At 47.5% G+C, this 22,253-nt stretch overlaps 1 pseudogene; it reads right to left on the minus strand.

The window, feature by feature from the left end:
• Positions 1-6,051: 6,051 nt before the first annotated feature.
• On the minus strand, positions 6,052-6,798 carry LOC101274682 (serine/threonine-protein phosphatase 2A 55 kDa regulatory subunit B beta isoform-like; annotated as a pseudogene).
• Between the last annotated feature and the right edge of the window lie 15,455 nt (positions 6,799-22,253).

Raw genomic sequence — 22,253 nt, forward strand, 5'->3', positions numbered from 1 at the left:
TGCTCTGAAAGGAATATAAGACGCAGAGTCACAAGCCCTGGGTTCAAAACTCAGCTCTGCCGTGCATGCTGGGTGACGCTCAGCCACGTGTCCTCCCCTCCGCCTGAACCCCCCGCCCCCCCGTAAAATGGGGCGCTCACATGACCTGTCCTTTAGAGCTGATGTGAGGATGGGATGAGGTAACCGGGGTTCGGAAAGATTAGTGTCGTGTCTGGCGTGCAGAAGACACTCCAATGATGCTTGTTGAAAATAATTAAATGTCATTGATTTGTTTGACGAGAGAAAGCAGTTTATCACTAGTCTTCTCCTCAGAATGCTTTCTTTCTTCAGAGGTTTTAACTTTTGCCTGACAAACCAAGCTCTTCTCTCTGTTAAGAATGTTTTTGATCTTCCTATTCTAACAAAATATTTGGAAGCCAAAATAGATGCTGCGTGTGTGCGTGGGGGACAGACTTTCTTGGTCACTGTTTTAGCCACCCAGACAGTGGTGTTTTAGCTCCCACGTTTCTTAAATGGTAGCAGGGCAAGATTTTACTTTTGCTGTTTCAATCACTGGCATCGATGTTGCAATATCACATAGTAACAGGTTCCCCAATCTGATTACTGGCTTAGTATCTTATTGATCAGCTGATCCGTTCCACTCCTGTATCAGAGCAGGAAATACCCTGATAGGTTCTTTTCTTCTACCACAGATATAAGACTCACCTAAGTTACAAAGTCCTTTTTCCCTGGGGCGCCCCTTATACATATCTCCACAGGAGCTGGACAGAAGGACCTGTGGGATTGGAATGTGGGGAAGGGGCTGCACTGGGAGGCCTTTGGTGGTCACAGTGCCCAGAGGCTGCATCCCACCTGGCACTGATTCAGCATTTGCATGCTCCCACCTGCCCCATTTGGCTAGAACAGGTGAGAGCTGGTCCTGTGTCCTTGTGGGTCCTACATCTCCTGCCCTCCCCTTGCCGTGCTCCCCATAGGATGGGACACCTCCAGGATGTAGGCCTGGGTTGGGTTCTCCAGCCCCTGGTGACTCATCTCCCCAGTGGAAAAAGGATGAAAATTGTGCTTGTTACGTTAACAGATTCCTGAGAGCTGCCCCCTCAAACTCCCCATTGAGGGAGTTTCCATCTTATAATTGGGAAAACAGAGGTGGTAGGTGTGAGGCAGAGAGCCTGAGCTGGGAGCAAAGCTGAGCCAGGGTCCAGTCCAAGCTCTCCTGTCCTGGGCTCCGTGAACTTGAGCTGGTTAGTTCATCTTCCCAGCCTCACCTTCCACATCTGTAAAAGGGGGATACAATGCCCATCTTAGAGGATGGAGTTAGGCCCTTAAAGCATCAAGCACAGCACTGAGCACAACAGGGACTCAGTAACCGGGGGCTTCTTTATATTGTTCACACTTCAAATGGACTGTTTAGTCTTTTCAGTAAGTCCCCAGACTAGAGCTGGGTCCCAGCACTGAGCTGACTGAAACATGACTGCAGAGGCCCTAGCAGCACCGGCCACAGAAGGGGGATTCAGGTGTCTCCACCCCCCTCCTTGGGGGCAGCAATTCCCCCGTCCCCCACCCCCCATAAAGCCCAGACAGTAAATATTTTAGGTTTTGCAGGCCATGTTGTCTCTGTTACAAGTCTCACCCTGGCAGCACGGCAGGAAGATAGCCACAGATGATACGTAATTGAATGACTGTGGCCATGTTCCAGTTAAAAGTTTATTTGCAAAAACAGGCAGTTTGCCAGCCCCCTCATAACTCTCAAATTTTGGCTCACACCAGAATCGCCTGGGGGGTGTCTTCCAACACACCTTGCTGGGCCTCACCCCCAGGGCTTCTGACTCTGTGGGTCTGGGCTGGGCCTGCATTTGTGTTTCTAAAAACTTCTGGGTGACACTCCTGCTGCGGGCCTGGGAACCATTTTGAGAACCACCAAAGCTTTTCCCTCTCCCTTCTTTCTCTGTGCAGCTGAAACACTTTATTCCTACTGCAAAAGAGCATTTATTGTGTTTTACTATGGTTAGTGGTTTGTGTGTGGGTCTCTGGGATCCGTTCCTAATCATCTTCCTACCCCAGTGCCCGACAGTAGCCACTGCCCAACATGAGCACTGAACTCAAGGGAGGTCACAGGCACAGGAGCCCTGGGTCCAGCTCTGCTCCTTGGTGGACATTTCTCTCTGGAGCTCTGTGCGACACCCTGTCACAGAGAAGAGGAAAAGGGACTTTGCCCCCCTGCCTATCCAGAAACAGATCAGGAGAGGAGACATTCCCTGCTCAGACTAGACCTTGAACCTGGACTGTTTTCTAAGGAAATGAAACGAGGGTTGGGGGTTTGGTTTGTTTTAATTTTGTTATTTTTTTGCTTTGTGATGTATGAGTGTGGGGGGTTGAATCCAGACAGCTGACTGATGTGGAAAACCACTATTTCTGAGTTGCAGAGACTAAGAAGGCATTTACAATGACCTGCAGTCAGGGTTTTTTCCTCAGATCAGGCAGAATCCAGTTTGGTCCTGATAAAAATAAATAATATTTGATGGGCTTCCCTGGTGGTGCAGTGGTTGAGAATCCGCCTGCCAATGCAGGGGACACGGGTTCGAGCCCTGGTCCGGGAAGATCCCACATGCCGCGGAGCCACTGAGCCCCTGTGCCACAAATGCTGAGCCTGTGCTCTAGAGCCTGCAAGCCACAACTGCTGAGCCCACGTGCCACAACTACTGAAGCTTGCACGCCTAGAGCCTGTGCTCTGCAACAAGAGAAGCCACCGCAATGAGAAGCCCGCGCACCACAATGAAGAGTAGCCCCCGCTAGCCGCAACTAAAGAAAGCCTGCGCGCAGCAACAAAGACCCAACGCAGCCAAAAATAAATAAAAATAATAAATCAATTTATTTTTAAAAATAAAAATAAATAATATTTGAGACCTTCCCTATCCTGAGTGGCATGAGTACAACAATTCCTGGGTCCAACTCCCTCTTTTGGAACTTAGTGCCTTACACCTGGGTTTTTTTGTGTTTTTTTTTTTTTTTTCGGTACGCGGGCCTCTCACCGCTGCGGCCTGTCCTGTTGCGGAGCACAGGCTCCGGACGCACAGGCTCAGCGGCCATGGCTCACAGGCCCAGCCACTCCGCGGCATGTGGGATCTTCCCGGACCAGAGCACGAACCTACGTCCCCTGCATCGGCAGGCAGACTCCCAACCACTGCACCACCAGGGAAGCCCCTTACTCCTGGTTTTTATCCTGAGGACGCTGCGAGTAGATAGAGCCAGGTGTGGACCCACACGTGCTTTCCCACCTCTTCTTGCTGGTGGGCATGGAGGAGGCCCCACAGGAGCTCACCAGAGACAGGGAGCAACTTAGTCCTGGGCTGGTGTAACAATGACCTTCCTCTTCCCAATTCCCAGGCCTCTCCGATGCAAGCTTACATGGGAATTCCTTTTGATCTGTGAAGTTTCAAGGCCATCCATACCTAACCTTCCGTGCCTCACTCTCTCCTTTCCAAACTAACAGACAAACAGGGAGAAAGGACTCCTTCCCCTCCCCATCTTGATGTGCTCTGTGAACACTGCCCAAGGTCCAGACATTTGCTGCTCATCTAGACTGTGGTGCAGAAAGCTATGAGCTATGACCCAGGAACCTGGAGCACGTGAAGTTAGCACGGCAAGGGAGCAGGAGTGACCCGACTGGCTTAGAACTCCTTCTGATATTCCCTGTCCCTGCCACCTCGTTACCCCTGCCTGCCAATCAGTTTTGCATCAATAAACTTTATGTTCCGGGCTTTGCCAGATGAATGAAAGGCGAGCAGCTAAAGACTGATCTCTGACCTCGGCACGTAAACAGCCTACAGATTGGACTTGACAGTTAATAAAGGAAAGGCCTAGCAATTCTCAGATGCCTTTTTGCCTTAATTAGATCGAGCATTCATAAGCTTTGGGGAAATCTTCAATTTGAAGAGGAAGACCCCACAAGACAGGAATTCACATCTCTACCCATTCATCCGTTCAGATTGTCTGCCCCTCAGTCTCTACTCACTGACACTGGTGCCACCCTACTAACTGTGCTCAGCGCTGTGCTAATGGCTGTCGAGCACAGGGGCTGTAAGAATTCCAGACGTCCGCACCATACTCTCCTGGAAGACAGCGTCCAGCTCGGCAGTCAAGCACATGCTTCGCTTCAGACAAATCCAAGCCTGAATCCTGATTCTGCCGGGTGACCTTTGGCAAGTTATTTAACCTGTCTGCCCTCAGTTTCCTCTTGGGGTTAATAATACCAACTGCCAAGGGTTGTCATCAGGACTAAGTGAGACCATCTGTGTGAGGCTTGCAGCACACAGCCTGGTGCTTAGCAGTGACGCCAGACGTGGAAGTCCCAGCACAGCGCTCGTGGCTCGCTGGGCCGGCTCTCAGGGGCTGAGAGGCTCCTCCCCTTGCCCTGGCCTTCTGCCTGCCACTGGGGAGCCAGTGATGATAGGCAAGGTCTCTGCCTTCAGCGGCCTGAGAGGCCTACTGTTGACAATGCTTTTAGTTTCTTCATCTATAAAATGGGGGCAGTGGTGATAATTCTCCTTGGAGGATCAGGGAAGAGCCTAGCACAGAAGCCTGCAAATGCACTTTGCCGAAGGAAACGACTCTGGGAATATTAGATGCCGGTAGCAGCCTCTGGCTTGTCATTGGATGCCACGGCCCCTGCAGGCTGTCTTTAATAATAGATACTTTCAAATTCCTGAACCCGCTTCAAGCTATATTTGCTCACACACGGAGGTTTATTCAGTGTTAATCACATTAATGTGCTGTTTCATTTCACGCTGTGCAATGCCAGCTTCAGCGAGAGCCCAGAGACAGCAGAATTTACGCTCAAAGGGACCTCGTACTGCGTTTATCCAAGCGTCGTCAAGGCATCTCAGCGCCCCAGCAACCTCCGGGCCACCCCCCGCTCCCCCAGGGGTGCCCTCAAGCCTTAAGCAGTCTTCCTTTCAAGTGTCTCTCTGTATCTCTTGGTTTTTACCCTCAATTAGAAACCTCTTAGGCAAGTGTCCAATTTTTACTAGCCATCTTTAATCCTTTAACAACCCAAACACATGCTATTCAGTAAAAGCTCTCCATCAGGTATCATAAGGGACCCTGAGTGAACAGGAGTTTGCAGGGTCCTTTGAGAGCCCCCAGTTCAATCCCCTCATGTTACAGATGGAAAAACTGAGTAGCAGAGGGGTAAGGATTTAAATCTCTCCCCTGTTGGCTCTTTCCCTAAGCTGATGAACAATCGCCATTCAGATCTTAAACACCAAACAAATTTGCCACTTTTTCTTTGGCTCTGCGCCTCAATCTGCTTGAAACAACCACTTGCCCTCCTGACTCTTGTCAGCTGAGAGCCTCAGATCCTACTTCCTGAGGGGTTGCCCCCCCCGCACCGATCCCAGGGCCCAGCGCAGCACCTCAGTGCGGTGTCCCCTCCACGCTTGGGGCCACCCGTCGGCCAGCCTTCCCAAGGACTTTTTCCGGCACCTCTCACCCCTTTCTTACAACATCAATTTCTCCCTTTCCACGGGAACATTCCTGTCAACATACACTCTTGCTCTCATTTTAAACATTTTTGTGCAAAACCCTCCCCTGACCTCACGATCCCCTCCTGGTACTATACCATTTCTCTCCTTGAAAACCTGGCTGTTTCCACTTCCTCTACAGCTGCCATTAACTTCTTTTTTTCTTTGTTTTCTAGAGTAAACGGTGTTTATTTTTTGTTGAATTTTTTCAATCAAATGAAATTGCTTAATTTAAAAAAACTTCTCTCTTTTCTCTTTAAATACTACAATTTCATTTTACCTCAGCAGACACCTAGAAACAAAACACTGGACCCACCAGAGAAAACAGGGCAATAAAAGCATCAGAAATTCAAATCAACTATGGAAGACCTACTGTTAGCTGGCAGCTCTCAATTCTAAACAGAAGTGTCCCAGAACCTATCGGGTTTGACAAAAGTTTCTTAGAACTTGGGATTTGGGAAAGTTGGACTCCAACTGAATTCTATTACAAAGAGGGAAATTAAGGTCGATGCATCAAATGAACACCCAAAGAAACATTTAAAAAACGTGTTTGAGGGACTTCCCTGGCAGTTCAGTGGTTAAGACTCCGTGATTCCACTGCAGCGTACATGGGTTTGATCCCTGGTCGGGGAACTAAGATCCCACATGCCGTGCGGCCAAAAAAAATAAAATAAAAATATTTTTAACAAGTGTTTGACTAAAACTCAGTATGTGAGATTATTAATAACGTGTCCTCCTAGTTACTTTGTCCTGGAATATATATAGGTTATTTGTAGCTATCACTGCTACAATATCTTCTGAAAAATGCCAAGCTGTATGCAAGATCTTTTTGCTAAAGTCCAGACTGTCGACACTGATCTCGCCTTTTCTCTGCTTGCCCCTCACGCACACTGCTCAGTTTTAGGATAGCTTGGGGTTTGCTGTTTTCCCTCAAGGCCTCAAGAGTAACATCACACTTGCTGTTTCGGTCAAACATCCTGAAGAAGTTGTTGTAGGAGCCTGTTATAATGACACTGTCTGACCCATTCCACACACACTCAAAGTTATCAAAAATGCAGTCATTTTTGTAGAGGGAGCACAGCCTGCTGCAGAGGTAGCTGTGAACCAGGTAAGTCTCAGTGGGGCGGTTTTCCATGTTGAGATCCCAAACTTTGATGGTCAGATAGTCTCTGGTCATGATATACCTCCCACTGTGGCTGAACTTCACATCCGAAATCGGAGAGATAATTTCAGAGAATAACGACCTGTTGCCTGGATCTTCCGGCTCTTCAAAAACTGGTCATGGAGGGTCTCCGGGGAAGCAGGGGGTGTGGGGGGCAGCTGTGGTTCACTGTGGGGGCAAGGACACTGGTGGCAGAGGCACTGGGGACCAGTCATCTGCGTGAGCTCTCTTGGAGGCCGCCACCCCCGCACCACCCAACAACCTGCAGGCTCCGGTGCTGGGACGCCTCAAGCCAAACAACAAACAGGGTGGGAGCACAGCCCTGCCAGTTCACTCTTTCTAATTTTTTTTCCTTTTTTTTTAATTTTTAAAATTTATTTATTTATTTTATTTTTGGCTGCCTTGGATCTTTGCTGCTGCACGCGGGCTTTTTCTAGTTGTGGCGATCTTCGTTGCGGTGACTGGCTTTCTCATTGCGGTGTCTTCTCTTGTTGCAGAGCACAGGCTCTAGGCACGCGGGCTTCAGTAGTTGCGACTCGTGGGCTCTAGAGCGCAGGCTCGGTAGTTGTGGCGCACAGGCTTAGTTGCTCCGCAGCATGTTGGATCTTCCCGGAGCGGGGCTTGAACCCGTGTCCCCCGCACTGGCAGGCAGATTCTTAACCACTGCGCCACCAGGGCTTCTGCAGTGGAAGTGTGGAGTCTTAACCATCCGACTGCCAGGGAAGTCCCTAGGAAAAATTTAAGCCTACAGGAAAGTTGAAAAAGTGTTAAAACAGCCCCCAACCTAGATTTTCCAATTAGCATTTTGCCACATATGCTATATCTCTCTCTCTAATAGATACATATAAACTATATATAAATATAATACCTATATATAAACTATGTATATACCTATGTATATACCTATATATAACATAAATACAATTTATATAAATATTACATATATTATATGTAACATATACAGATATATATGTATAGTTTGTTATTGTTGAACCGCTGGAAAACTTTCAGGCATCTTGCTCCCTCACCCCTAAATACTACAATACTACAACATGTGTCTCCTAAGAACCAGACCTCTCTCACGTAACTGAAACTGCACAACTCAGATGGGACTCGAACCCATGGGCTGGGACTCGAACCCACTGTCTTTTAATTGAGATCACACACCAGGTCTCAGGACTTAATGAAGCTCAGATTCTTCATGTCTCAGTGCAGAAGTAATTCAGCAAGAGGCAAAGTGATAGGTAAGAAGTGGATTTATTTAGAGAGATACACATTCCATAGACAGAATGCAGTCTGCCTCAAAAGGCAAGAGCGACCCCAAAATATGGGGTGGTTAGTTTAGGCTGTTGTTTTTTTTTGCCACATGGCTTGCGGAATCTTAGTTACGCGACCAGGTATTGAACCCAGGCCAAGGCAGTGAAAGCGTGGAGTCCTAACCACTGGACTGCCAGGGAATTCCCTGGGGTGGTTAGTTTTATGGGGTGGATAATTATATAGGCTAATTATGCAATTACCCAGCCCAGAAAAGTGGGAGAATTATTCCAACTATTTGGCGGGGGAGGGCAGGGGTTTCCAAGAATTGGGCCACTGCCCACTTTTTAGCCTTTTATGGTTAGCCTCAGAACGATCCTGGTGCCCGCGAGTGTGCCATTTAGATGCTAATGTATTACAATGAGCGTATAATGAGACTCAAGGTCTACTGGAAGTGGAATCTTCCACCATCTTGGGCCTAATCAGTTCTAACCAGTTTTTGTGGTATCTTCAACAGCTATGTCATTCTTTTAAAGGTTGTGCCCTGCCCTCTTCCCTCCTGTTTCTTTTTTTTGGCTGCACCACGTGACATGTGGAATCTTAGTTCCCCCACCAGGGAATGAAACCCCGCCCCCTGCAGTGGAAGTGTGGAGTCTTAACCACTGGATCGCCAGGGAAGCCCCTTCCCCCTGTTTCATAACCACAGACCATTATCACACCCAAGAAATTAAATGCTGATACAATAATCTAATATAAAGTCCATTTTCATATTTCTTCATTTGCCCCCAAAAGGTCCTCCATAGATACTTTTTTTTTTTTTTTGCGGTACGCGGGCCTCTCACTGTTGTGGCCTCCGCTCCGCGGCATGTGGAATCTTCCCGGACCGGGACACGAACCCGCGTCCCCTGCATCGGCAGGTGGACTCTCAACCACTGCGCCACCAAGGAAGCCCCATAGCTACTTTTTTTTTTTTTTTTTTCTTCTTTTTTTCGGTACGCAGGCCTCTCACTGCTGTGGCCTCTCCCGCCGCAGAGCACAGGCTCCGGACGCGCAGGACCAGCGGCCATGGCCGCGTCATGTGGCATCCTCCCGGACCGGGGCACGAACCCACGTCCCCTGCATCGCGAGGCAGACTCCCAACCACCGCGCCACCAGGGAAGCCCCCCATAGCTACTTTTTAATCCAGCTTTCATTCAGGGAAGAGGCCCACCCCAATTTAACTTTCAGATCCACCACTCCACCCAGAGTGTTCAAAGTCGGGTGACTTCTTTACCAAATCTAAAAAGCCCTCTCTGGCCTTGGCAGGGGGGTAACCCAGGGCAGTCTCCAATGTGGGCTTCTGGGTCAAAACACATTCGGTTCCCCCCCTCCCTTCCTTGCTCCGTCCCCTCTACCAGTCCTGTGAATGTTGGGGGACCCCAGGCCTTTGTGCTGGGCCCCTTCTCTCCAGTTCCCAGGTGGTCTCATCTAGGCTGGTGGCTTTAACACCAGCTGCATGCTGATGCCACCCATATTTCCAGCATCCAAGCTCTGACATCCCCCAACTCCAGACTGATGTACCCCACTGCTTTCTTCTCAGCATCTCCCCTGTGACGGGCCATCAACATCTCAAACTTAACATGTCCAAACTGAGGTCTTAACGTCTTCCCTTCTTTCCCATCTCAATAATAGCATCCCCCTCACCTATCATCTGCCCCGATTCCACCCTTCCCTCACCAGCCCCCCAACCACTGGGTCTTGTCTGGACCCCTGCTCCCTGCATCTTCCCCACCGCCTCTAACGTCTGGTCCACCCTCAGGGGTCTGCATAGCGCGGGAGCCTCCAAACTGCTCCTTACGCTTGCCCCACCACCACCAGCACATTTTCCAGCATTGCTAATCTTTTAAAATTGTAATTCAGGTCAGACCACTCCCTCTTTTAAAACCCTCCAACAGCTTCTCCTTGTAATGAGAAAACCCCCAACTCAGCGGGGTTTCTGAGGCCCTTGGTGGTCTAGTCCTGGCTTTCTCCAACCTACTCCACCATTCTTTCCGGTGACCCTACCCTGGCCTCCACTTAGTTCCTTAAATACCCAGGCTTTACCCCCTCGGGCCTTTTGTTTCTACAGGCTCTCCCCTCTGGCTGCTACGCCCTTAGCCTGGGTCTCAAGGTCGGCCTGCCTGTTGGAGATCGCCCCGGCTCTAAGCTCACGCCGCCCTCTCCAGGCAACCTCCTGGGGAGGGCTCTGATTGGCTTAGCTGGTATCACATGAACACCCTTGTCCAATCATCTGTGGCCAAGAACAGGTCCCTGGGAGGAAAACACGGCTGCCAGGAGTTGCACTGGTTCCCCTGGGGGTTGGAGGTTTGGGGCAGGGGAGCGGTTTTGCGGGAAGAAGGTGGGCAATGTCTCTAAGTCTGCTCAGCCTTCAGTGCACTCGGCCTCTCAGCAGCGCTTAACCTATTGGGAACTACCCCTTTTATTTTTCCAAAATGTCTATTTTAGCCAAAAAGGGCAATATATACTTACTGATAAAAGAGTTAAAAAAATACAGAAAATAACAAGGGGGAAAAAAAACAGGATTACACCAGCTGAGGACAACCACTGTTAGCCTCCATCGGCTCTGTTGTCGCCTCCCTGGTCAATCTCCAGCCATGAACCTTGAATGGTTCCTCACCTTCCACCGCTTCTGCTTTTTCATTGTATATCTGGATTCTTTCTCCCATTTTTTTTTTTTTTTCGGCTCTCACTGAGATATCACCCACTGCAATGGCTTCAACCAACCACCACGTTTATGCGGGTGATTCCCTAACTGAAATCCTTTCCCACCAATTTCTTGGTTTCAGATTTGTATCTGGCTGCTAGATGGCCCCACAGGATGGCCGTGGGTGGCTCAAACTGGGAGGCTCTCCTTCCATACCCTGAAGTCTCTTCCTTCTTCTCTGGATTGAAGCCCTAATTATGGCATTGATGAAGTAAAATTCATATTCTATGGCAAGACGAGAAAAATTTAAACAAAATTTTTCTTTGCCTGTTTGGGCCTCCTCTCTCCCCTTTAGTGTGTAGTGTGCATCCGCATCAACCAGACCTTCTTAAGCAATAACCTTCCTTCTTAATCTTGTAGGGGGCCACAATGACCCATGACCCACTACTCACTGTGCATGTGTAGGTCTGGATTGTGTCAACTGTCAATACTACATCATTTGATGTAGACCCTTTGTCTCAAAAGCTTATATAACTGTGCTTTGACCTCTAACTGATGGAACAGTCCTCAGAGTTTTCTGAAAGACTGTCTCCAGGGTTATAATCCTCAGGTTAGCTCCAATAAAATTTTCCATTTCTTTCTCAGAGAACTGTCCCATGTACCATCCTTCCAGAACAGCCATGATCCTGTCCATTTGCTGCTCTTCCCCCATAAATGGGTCTTTGTGAAATTCCATTTCTTTGGCTGGACACCATCATCCCATCCCCATCCACTTGGTAAACTCATCTTCCAAGACCCTGCCCAAGGGTTACCTGCTCTGTAACATCCTCCCGAGAAGTCCTGCTCTTCTGTGCTCCAGGAAAATGCCATTTATGGAAGTCATTTCTGTACAAATAAATGTAAAAAGCCTGGATGTTTTCCCTCGATGCCACGGATGCCACCGTCCCAAATTCCTGACCCACTGAGACTTTGCTCAAACAGTTAGACTGCCCTATATGCATACAGAAATGCTAAAGACTTTACACAACAATTCTCTCCACAGATGTTTCCCTGAGACACAGTGTGGGCTGGGCAGAGGGGGAAGGTAGAGTGAGGGGTTCACTCACATCTACCTCCATCAACTCTGCCCCTCCATCTGGGAGGCTGATGCCACCTGAGGGGCCTAGTCACACTGTGACTTTCATGGGCTCTGGGCACTTTTGATTTCATGAGCCCTTTCCTCCATTCATTAAAATTTTTTTTTTTTTTTGCGGTACGCGGGCCTCTCACTGTTGTGGCCTCTCCCATTGCAGAGCACAGGCTCCGGACACGCAGGCTCAGCGGCGATGGCTCACGGGCCCAGCTGCTCCGCGGCATGTGGGATCTTCCTGGACCGGGGCATGAACCCGTGTCCCCTGCATCAGCAGGCAGACTCTCAACCACTGCACCACCAGGGAAGCCGCCAATTTTTTTTTTTTAATAAATGTATTGGTATAAAAACAAACATAACCTAGGCTGCCTTCATTATCATATATTCATTTCCAACTATTCATTTTTTCCTTGTTTTTTTTTTTTAATTTACTAAAATTTTTTTTTTTTAATCTTTGGCTGCACCAGGTGGCTTGTGGGCTTGTGGGATCTTAGTTCCCCGAGCAGGGATTGAACCTGGGCCCTCCAGTAAAAGCGCGAAGTCCTAACCACTGGAAAACCAGGGGATTCCCCTCTTCTGGTTTTAAAATAAATCAAATTAAAACGTTTTCAAGGGCCCCTGAAAGTATTGTGGGCCCAAGTCAATGCACTGTAGAGGAGATTGTGCCCTGTGCCTCATGAAGAAGCTGACTCTGGCTGAGGGCAACAACCTGAAACTCACTGAAAGCTCGAAGGTTTTATCTCCTCTTAACTGTTCTTTGAGACTTGAGAGAAGATGTAGATTAATGCTTCTTGCTACAGTCTTATCAAGACTCAGGGACACATGGTTATTCTCTCCAGGCAAAAGTTGCCAAGGGACATACCATCTATATAACTGCTAAATACACAACATATGATAAAGCGTGCCTTGTGCAAACTAGTCTTATAAATACATAATAGCCCACAGAGGCTGGCTCTCAGTGCTGTCCCCTCAAGGAGTTAGGATGGAGTTATGGGGGCCGCTTGGGCTGCTGGATGATTATTATTGTTCATACCTGACTGACAGTTGAGGAAACTGAGAGGAATCTGGTAACTGAGCCAAGATGATGCAGAGCACAAATGAATTAGTGACTCCAGGATTTCCATCCTGGTCTGTGCTCTTATGAGTTGCTTTGGACAGACAGACAGAGTTTGAGGTGCCTGAGGGCCTTCTAGGGGAGAGAGACATCAGGAGGTATTTAGATAAACTAGTTCAAGGATCAGGTGAGATCCCTAGCTCGTGACATAGATTTGGGAATTATCCAAGGGTTGGTGGCATTTAAAGATTCAAAGTGGATCAGCTTGCTCACTCTGTTGCAATCTCTGTACCATGAAACCACCCTGAGTGGGCCCCTTCCCTTGGGGAGATGAGCAGCTTTGCTCTCTTGTGGGCTCTTACTCCCTACTCTTTCCCAGGTATGCCTGGCTCCTGAGAAACATTTACAGGGCAACTTCTGTCCACAGGCCCTGGGCTACCAGCTTGGGCTTCCATCTCCAGCCCCACTATTTCCTGCTGGATTAGATGCCAGAACTTGACTTTCCTCACTTTGATGCCTGATCTCTCTGTGGAACCAGCACCTCTGTGCACTCACCCACACAGTAAGTATTTATTGAGCACCAACTATGTGCAGGACACCATTGTAGGTACTGAGGATACAACTGTGCACAAAGTTGACAAAGTCTCTTGAACCCAAGGAGCTTATAGTCTAGAGGCAGGAGGCAGACAATAAACAAATAATAGTTCCAGGTGTCAGGAATACAATAAAGCCTCATAATGTGGCGTGAGTGAGGGCACGGGAGGGCTCTGAGGAGTGGCGGTGACACTGGTCAAGGTTGTTGGTGGGAAAGGAGTCTCAGAGGGGGGATGTTGCAGCTGAGCCCTGAATGAGGAGATGGTAGCGGCTGTGAGGAGATAGGGTGCGTGCAGGGCCCTTCCAGCAGGAGCAGTGAGCTGTGCAGGTCCAGGCTTGGTATGCCTGGAAGGCCCTCCTGATGGGGGGGAGGGGCTTGGAAAGGCAGAAAGAGCCAAGGCAGGCAGGGGGTCCTGCCCTGGGTGAAAGGCCCAACCTAGGGCCACCAAGGACCAGCTGACAAGATAGGAAGAGAAGACCCCTTTTTCCTGGGGAAGGAGAAAGAGGGAGGAAAAGCAGCAAGGAAGAAGCAGCAGCAGGATCGGGGCCCTTGTTAAAAAATTGTTAAGAATTTCAAGATGGTGACAGCAGAGCATTGAACCTGGTGAGGGCCCTTCTGAGCACGAGCATGGTGCCACTCAACAGGACACGGTCCATGACACTGGCCCCAACCCAGTGGAGACCCTTGGGAAGATGAGGCACGGAATCCAGGTCCTCCTTTCACCCCAGGCTGAGCCTCACCTCGCAGGCAGGGCCACAGGACACAGGGTAAAGGTGGTGGGTTAAAATTTTCTATTTTGATGAAAATGTAGCAAACTGTACAATGTTGCAAAACCAACATAATTTATGTAGCTGATTTCATGGACTTTTGATTACACTTCTGACAGCTGCAGTGTTCTTCTTTCCCTTGGGAGATCTGGGGCAGATGGGGCCCGGGAATCTCTCCTCCTCACAATAGGGTTAACCTCTGAGCAGGTGTGACATGTTCCCGGGCAGGCACAGTTGGTTGGAGCCAAGAATGTTTAACCCCCTATATTATGTCAAATATCATTTATATCAAACCACCCCTCCTTAATCTTAGGCTAATTACCTTATGATTAACACTAGTCCTCTGACCTTGGTAAACCATTTATTCTCCCCGAACTTCAGATTTCCTCATCTGTAAAAAGGAGATAATTATACTTCACAGGGGTGCCGTGAGGATTAAACATATGAAAAGCCTTTTTAGAGTATTAAGGTCTAAACAAATGCCAGGTAGTGTTACTACAGATCTGCTCAGTGGTTGCCTCACCCGTGCAGACAGGGGATTCGGGACAGCCACGGCTTGACAGAAGCCTCTCTTTGTGCCACTGACTCTGAGGCTCTGGTGTATTCTTAGCAATCAACTTCTGATCTTCAGTTTCTCAAGCAGCTTCCTTTCCTGGGGAGATCCCCTTGGCTTGTCAGGTATGCCTCAGATCACAGATCAATAATCCTGGTTTATATAAGAGACTCTCGTGAGTTGGGCTGCCTTCATAATTTTAATTGTCCCTAAATGAACCGGGAAGAATCCAGATCCTGGACCTGAGGGTCTGAAGGAGACAAGTAATCATTCTCTCTAATTTCTTAGTGCACTTGGGTAATACTCTTATTAATTAGTTTTTTAAATTAATCGGTAGTTGCGGCATGCAGGGCTCTCTAGTTGTGGCACGCGGGCTGTAGAGCAGGCAGGCTTAGTTGCCCCACGGCATGTGTGATCTTAGTTCCCCGACCAGGGATCGAACCTGAGTCCCCTGCATTGGAAGGTGGAGTCTTAACCACTGGACCACCAGCGAACTCCCAGTAATATGCTTATTAAAAGGTGCTAAAGGCAGATATTTTTATTACAAGAGTGAGCAATGGTCCCCTAAGCTACTATTTGTGATGCAGTGTTGCCCATGCCGTGGGGTGGAGTCTACCAAGATCCTTAGGCCTTTGCAGTGGCCGTTCCTTCTGCCTTGAAGGCCCTGCCTCCACACATCCCATGAAAAATGTCACCTCCTCCAGGAGATCTTCTCTGCCCACCCCACCTCAGAGGGCCCTTTCCCCTGCTCCCTGTCACCTCTCTACCCTCCCTACCCTGCTCGATTCTTCCTGGCATATGCCCACCTGACTCATGTTTTATAGGTTTACTGTTGGAATCGCCCCATTTAAGTGTGAGCTCCGAGAGAGCTGTGACTCTACTCTGTCCACTGCGGTGTTTCCAGGCCTGGGGCTCACAGCTTTTGACCAGCAATGGGATCCAGATAGAACTTATATTATTCTCTTGTTTTCATTGTATTTATTTTTTAAAAATACTTTTGTTCAGGACAAATACTTATTTTACATTTATCACAGTGATATAAAGTTTCCTTTAAAAATAAATTTAAGAATGTAAGTAATTTTAAAAGATCAAGTAAATAATGGTGGTGCCCAGATGTCACATAAAGGGTGCTCTGTGGATGCCTTTTGGGGACTCTGCTTGGTCTGTAAACCCATTCTGGCAACTGCTTACTCCTGTGTGTGCGCGTGCACACACACACAAACACACAGAGAAACACACTCATATTACAGAGATATCAAGCCTTAGGGTTGATGGTCGCCTCCTACAAGTGGACCAAGGAGCAGGGAAGGTCCTTGGCCAGACTGGGGAGTGCTGGTGAGTACACACTTCCCAGGGCTCCTGAGGCCCCTCTACCTTTCTGCCTGGGCGTCCATGAGACACTCTGTGTCCTCCTACCTTCTGTTTTCTCCCTTAAGCCAGCTTGAGCTGCTGATACTTGCAACCACAGTCCTGTACACTACGGTCTTCTGAAGTTAAATACAAACTGTGTGCCAATGCATGTCTGTTGTCGGGGGTGGGGGCATGGCAGGAAAAAGCTATTTAGTCATTCAGTCCTCATGCATCGTGCACGACCGTGGGCCAGGTGCTGGCTACTCAGCTAAGTGCTGAGAATACAAAGTTCCCCCAAGGAATTCATCATTTCCTGAGCTCCACTGAGTGTCAGCCTTAATCACCCAATAAATGCTGAGCAATGGGAAGCAAGGCTGAGCAGGGCATGGGGGGCTCACTGGCGGCACAGGACATGAGGGCTTTCTCCAGTCCTGCTCCTCCCCGTGGAAGTGTTTAAAGTGTGGCTCCTTCTAAGGATTTTTTTTTTTTTTTTTTTGCTGCGCCGTGGGCTTAGTTCCCCAACTAGGGATTGAACCTGGGACCTCAGCAGTGAAAGCACGGAGTCCTAACCACTGGACCACCAGGGAATTCCTGGATATTTTAAGTTTTAATGGAGAAAGGAAGGTGGGGGATGAATGAATGAATGCAATTTGGGGCTTACCTCAGGGTGAAGATGCCAAGTTTGAGCCCTTGGTCAAGGTTACTGGCTACTGTGTCTCAGGGCCCCCACTGGAGCATGGAATCTGACTGTGGCTGTTTGTCCTGTAACTTGGTCATGTAGTACAGTCCACTGACTACAGTCAAGAGACAATCGATATCCAATCTTGCACCTAGAAATTCACTGGAGTAAAGTGAGGTGGCTGTGACACACCATTTTGGTGTTTTTACTTGCAAAATTCATCACCAGCACTCCTCCCACCTCTCAACCCAGGCTCCCAAATCAACCTGCACACCAAATTAAGAAGCATATAAAAATGTGCAACGCATCGATGCAGCCCGGCACTGAAAATAGCAGCTGCAGCCACAAACCAAAAAAAGGCCTTTGTGAACAGAGTGAAAGAAGCGGTTTGTCCTGAGTTCATCTTTTAAGCCACAGATAGAACCCCCTACTATTACTAAAGTAACGTCTTTAATCAAAGATAGGAATCAATTAGAGGAAAGTAGGATGTCTTAGTACATTAGATTTTCCTTTTCCTACTAAGTTTCCAAGGCCCTAATTTCCTAGTCAGAGCCAAGAGAGTATGAACTCACACGAAGGCAGGTAGTGGACCCACTGCATAGATTTGACAGCATTAGCAGAGGGCAGGTTCAAGATGAAGCACACAAAATCGGGCGATGAATCACTTCTGAGGTGTAAGAACCCATGGTCTCCAGGTGACAGTGTTACACCCTGACCCTGGGCACCACCTTCAGGAACACGGCTTCTAATAGCTCTGGTGCACCTGTCTCAAATTAAACTGTCCCTCATGTTTCAAACAACGTTGAATTTATCTCCTCAGCCAAATTAACACCACTTAAGAAGATCAGTTTCAGAAACACTTCTCTACTAGACTCGAATCTAAACCACACAACTTCCTGAGCAGTTTCACATGTGGAGCTACCTTCCCAGCCAACACAAGCACTTTTCTTCTTTAAGAGTATTGAGTCAGACAGACGTAGAGAACAAACGTATGGACACCAAGGGGGGAAAGTGGCGGGGTGGGGTGGGGTGGGGTGGGGGGTAGTGGCATGAATTGGGAGATTGGGATTGACATACATACACTAATATGTGTAAAACAGATAATAAGAACCTGCTGTATAAAAAAGTAAATAAAATAAAGTTCAAAAAAAAGAGTATCGAGTCAGACTGGAGTCAGACTTATAGTCCAGGCAGTCTGTATTTTTTTGAGTGGCACTGAGGTCATACTTTAATCTACCCTAACCATATTTAATTGTCCTCTGCCCCCCATTAGTGATTCCAAGGCTGAAAAATTATGCAAAGTCCCTTACAGAGTTCAAGTTAGCTTGACAGATAAAGAGTCAGAGAGCTTGGCAGGTGGCAGAAAGGTACAGGGAGCGGGAGAGGGGGAGGAAAAGGCTCAACTTTTATACCTAAGCCCAAAGCACAAGGCAGGTACTAGGATGATGGAATAAAAATTGTTCCTGTTGCTTTGAAATGCTTCAGCGACGCCAAAGGAAGGTTTTCTTGTTCTGTTTTTGAAAGCTACAAATCATTATTCATCAAATGAAGCCAATGATCAGGTGTACCAAATTAAGTGTCCCCAAACTATAATTTTTCTCTTGTGAGGAAAGCTGCCTTTACTGGAGTGCACAGACCAAAAGATAGAAAAGCCTTTTTGTGACTAGTTGTAACTTCTTATAGAAGTCCCACCAATTTTTTCATCTCCCGGCACATGGGATATGCTAATTCTTTGGCTTTTGCTGACCCACCTTGTAAAACCTTCTCTAAGTGGTCCTTGTTCATCTTCAGTTTTTCAATTTCACTCTTAATTGAAGCAAATTTCTCAATCACAGTATCTGCCACCATCAGCTTGTAGCGAGTGGTGTTGATGCGAGCACTGAGGCAGACCACCTCCTCTACTGGGAGTCCCGTCACTGCTGCATGGATGGAGACCTTGTTGGAGATGCCCCCTCAGCTGGCTGGGCGTAGGTGACCTCTGAGGTGAAGTCTATCACAGCCTTGCGGACTTCTGCAAGGAAGGTCTTTAGTGGATCATTTAATAAAGCTGTTCTTCATTTCAAAAGACAAATGAAATACATTCCAGTGACTCAGTGTTTTCATTTTATTTTTAAAATTTATTTATTTTTGGCTGCACTGGGTCTTCGTTGCTGCGTGTAGTCTTTCGCTAGTTGCAGCGAGTGGGGGCTACTATTCATTGCGGTGCACAGACTTCTCATTGCAGTGGCTTCTCTTGTTGTGGAGCATGGGCTCTAGGCACATGGGCTTCAGTAGTTGTGGCACGTGGGCTCAGTAGTTGTGGCTCGTGGGCTCTAGAGCGCAGGCTCAGTAGTTGTGGTGCACGGGCTTAGTTGCTCCGCAACACGTGGGATCTTCCCGGACCATGGCTTGAACCCGTGTCCCCTGCATTGGCAGGCGGATTCCTAACCACTGCGCCACCAGGAAAGCCCCAGTGTTTTCATTTTAAATAAATTCATTACAATGGAAAAGATGGGCGCTCCTTTACGCCTACCTTTTAAAACAGGTGAAACCAAGCAAGGTAGGTGTTAGTGCAGGGGCAGAGGGGTTGTGGTGGCTCTGTGGGGTGCTGAATCCAGGGCAGGAGGGTGTCTGGGTGAGGAGGGTGACTAGGTGAGGTAATGATGGAAACAGTGGCTTGGAGAGGGTGTCAAAGAGCCCAAGAGGTGAGAGGGCATCCATGTGTGGTGACAAAAGAATGGTTACATATGACTGGATTATCCCAATATGTTGAGGATTGTGGGCATTTGGGATTGTTGGAAAAGAGAACAAGTACAGAGAGAAAGAATAAAAACTAGAATAAATCCTGTGGTGTTGGATTGGAATCAAAAGTACTGGTTTGAACTGGTTTTCAACATATATATATGTATTTTTTTTTTTGCGATACGCGGGCCTCTCACTGTCGGGCCTCTCACTGTCGTGGCCTCGCCCGTTGTGGAGCACAGGCTCAGCGGCCATGGCTCACGGGCCCAGCCGCTCCACGGCATGTGGGATCTTCCCGGACCGGGGCACGAACCCGTGTCCCCTGCATCAGCAGGCGGACTCTCAACTACTGCGCCACCAGGGAAGCCCTCAATATATATTTAAGTACAGAAATATAGATGCATGTATGTATACATATACATATATCCCTGAGCTCCATCCACTGAGGGGGCCTGGGAATAGGCACCACAATAGCAATGAGCACCCTTGGCTTGGTTTCTAAATACCTTGCTCTAGTAAAAGAAACTAGAACTCCTTGGGGGAAATAGCTGGTTCAGACTGGGGCAGAGAAAGTACAAGGTGAGCCTGGAACAACTTGTGCTTGAAGTGCTGGAATGGTATTTCATTTGTCCTTTGAAATGAAGAACAGATATATTAAATGATCCACTAAAGACCTTCCCTCAGCATCTCTAAAGCATTCATAACAACAGGAACAGTTTTTATTCCATCTTCCCAGCACCTACCTTGTGCTTTGCAGCTAGGTATAAAACCTGAGTCTTGGGACTTCCCTGGTGGCGCAGTGGTTAAGAATCTGCCTGCCAATGCAGTGTAAATGGGTTTGAGCCCTGGTTCAGGAAGATCCCACACACTGCAGAGCAACTAAGCCCATGCACCATAACTACCGAGCCTGCGCTCTATAGAGCCCGTGAGCCACAACTACTGAGCCCGCGAGCCACAACTACTGAAGCCCGTGCACCTAGAGCCCATGCTCTGCAACAAAGAGAAACCACCACGATGAGTAGCCCCCACGTAGCAACAAAGACCCAATGCAGCCAAAAATTAAATAAATGAATAAAAATTTAAAAAAAAAAAGCAGAGTCTTCCTGCTTCCTGCACATATCAAAAGGTCACAGAAGCATTTGAAGGGGCTCCCACTGGCCAAATGTGGGACAACATGAGCATCAATATCATAAAATATCAAAATGATAGTAATATATAATAATCATTGAGTAAAACAAACCCATGAGTCCATAAGCAAATGAACAGAGAAAAGGAAGCCTTCCTTATGGTAGAATGCCAACCAATAAGTATAGGAGGAATGTGGGATTCAAAAACATTACTTGGCTGCCATCATAGTAGTAATTCAGCCAAGAAACAGCAATAGATGCTTAAACTAAGGGGTAGAGTTTAACGAGGAATGGGATATTTAGTCTCAAAGCACTACCCTACAAAATAGTTATTAGGAACTTTTCAGTGGAGAAACCCAGCAGGCACCACCCCAATTAAGTGATCAAAGTTAACACCACCACCACCAGGGTTCATCAAAATCATGGACCACAATAGCATCACTTCTGATATTCCTGCCCAAAATATGTACTTGAACCAAATCATGAGGCATTAACAAACCCTCAAATTTGAGGGCAGTCTGCAAAATAGCCTGTAATCTTCAAATGTCAAGATCATGAAAACAAACCTCAAGGATTGTTCCAGACTGAGAGACTGAGAAATGACTACTATATGTAACAGAAGGCCTTTTTTTTTTTTTGATGATAAAGGATATTATTGGGACCATTGGGAAAACTTGGTTACCTGTGGATAGTAGGATTTCCATGTTAATTTCTACTTCCATGTTAATTATCCACTTCTGATGGATATATTCAGTGATATAGGAGAACATCTTCAGTTACACGAATTACACAGTATAAAATATGCAGCAGTGTTGGGATATCACCTTGCAACTTACTCTTAAAAATGATTCAAGGGGACTTCCCTGGTGGCACAGTGGTTAAGAATCCACCTGCCAATGCAGGGGACACGGGTTCCAGCCCTGGTCTGGAAAGATCCCACATGCCGCAAAGCAACTGAGCCTATGCTCTAGAGACCGTGAACCACAACTGCTGAGCCTGGGTACTGCAACTACTGAAGCCCATGCTCCTAGAGCCCGTGCTCCGCAACAAGAGCAGCCACCACAGTGAGAAGCCCGCGCACCGCAATGAAGAGTAGCCCCCGCTTGCTCCAACTAGAGAAAGCCCGCACGCAGCAACGAAGACCCAACACAGCCAAAAATAACTAAAATTCAATCTTTAAAAAAAAAATGGTTCAAGGGACCTCCCTTGGAGGTCCAGTGGTTAAGACTCTGTGCTTCCACTGCAGGGTTCACCGGTTTAATTCCTGATCAGGGAAGTAAGATCCCACATGTCATGTAGTGTGGCCAAAAAAAAAAAGAAAAAACAATTCAGAAAAAAGTTGACTATTCTCACAGTATTTCTGGTACTGTACTTCTCTGTAAGTTTGGAATTATTAAAATAAATGCTTATGACTTATATTTTTATAAATAAAATAAACAATTATGAGAATATTAAAGTTTGAGTTAAAAACCCAAAATGTAGGAATGAAGAATTGAAAATTCTTAATTCAATAAAATGAAGAACACATCATATAGTTTGTGGACCATCAACGGGGGCGATCACATTAAAAAAGTTAACAGGGATGAAAGGCTCACATTCAGAAATGAAATGGCTAAAATGTCTCTCAGTCAAACATTTAAGGGCACACACAGAAAGACAA

This window comes from Orcinus orca, chromosome 19 (genome assembly GCF_937001465.1).
Source record: "Orcinus orca chromosome 19, mOrcOrc1.1, whole genome shotgun sequence".
Taxonomy (NCBI): domain Eukaryota; kingdom Metazoa; phylum Chordata; class Mammalia; order Artiodactyla; family Delphinidae; genus Orcinus; species Orcinus orca.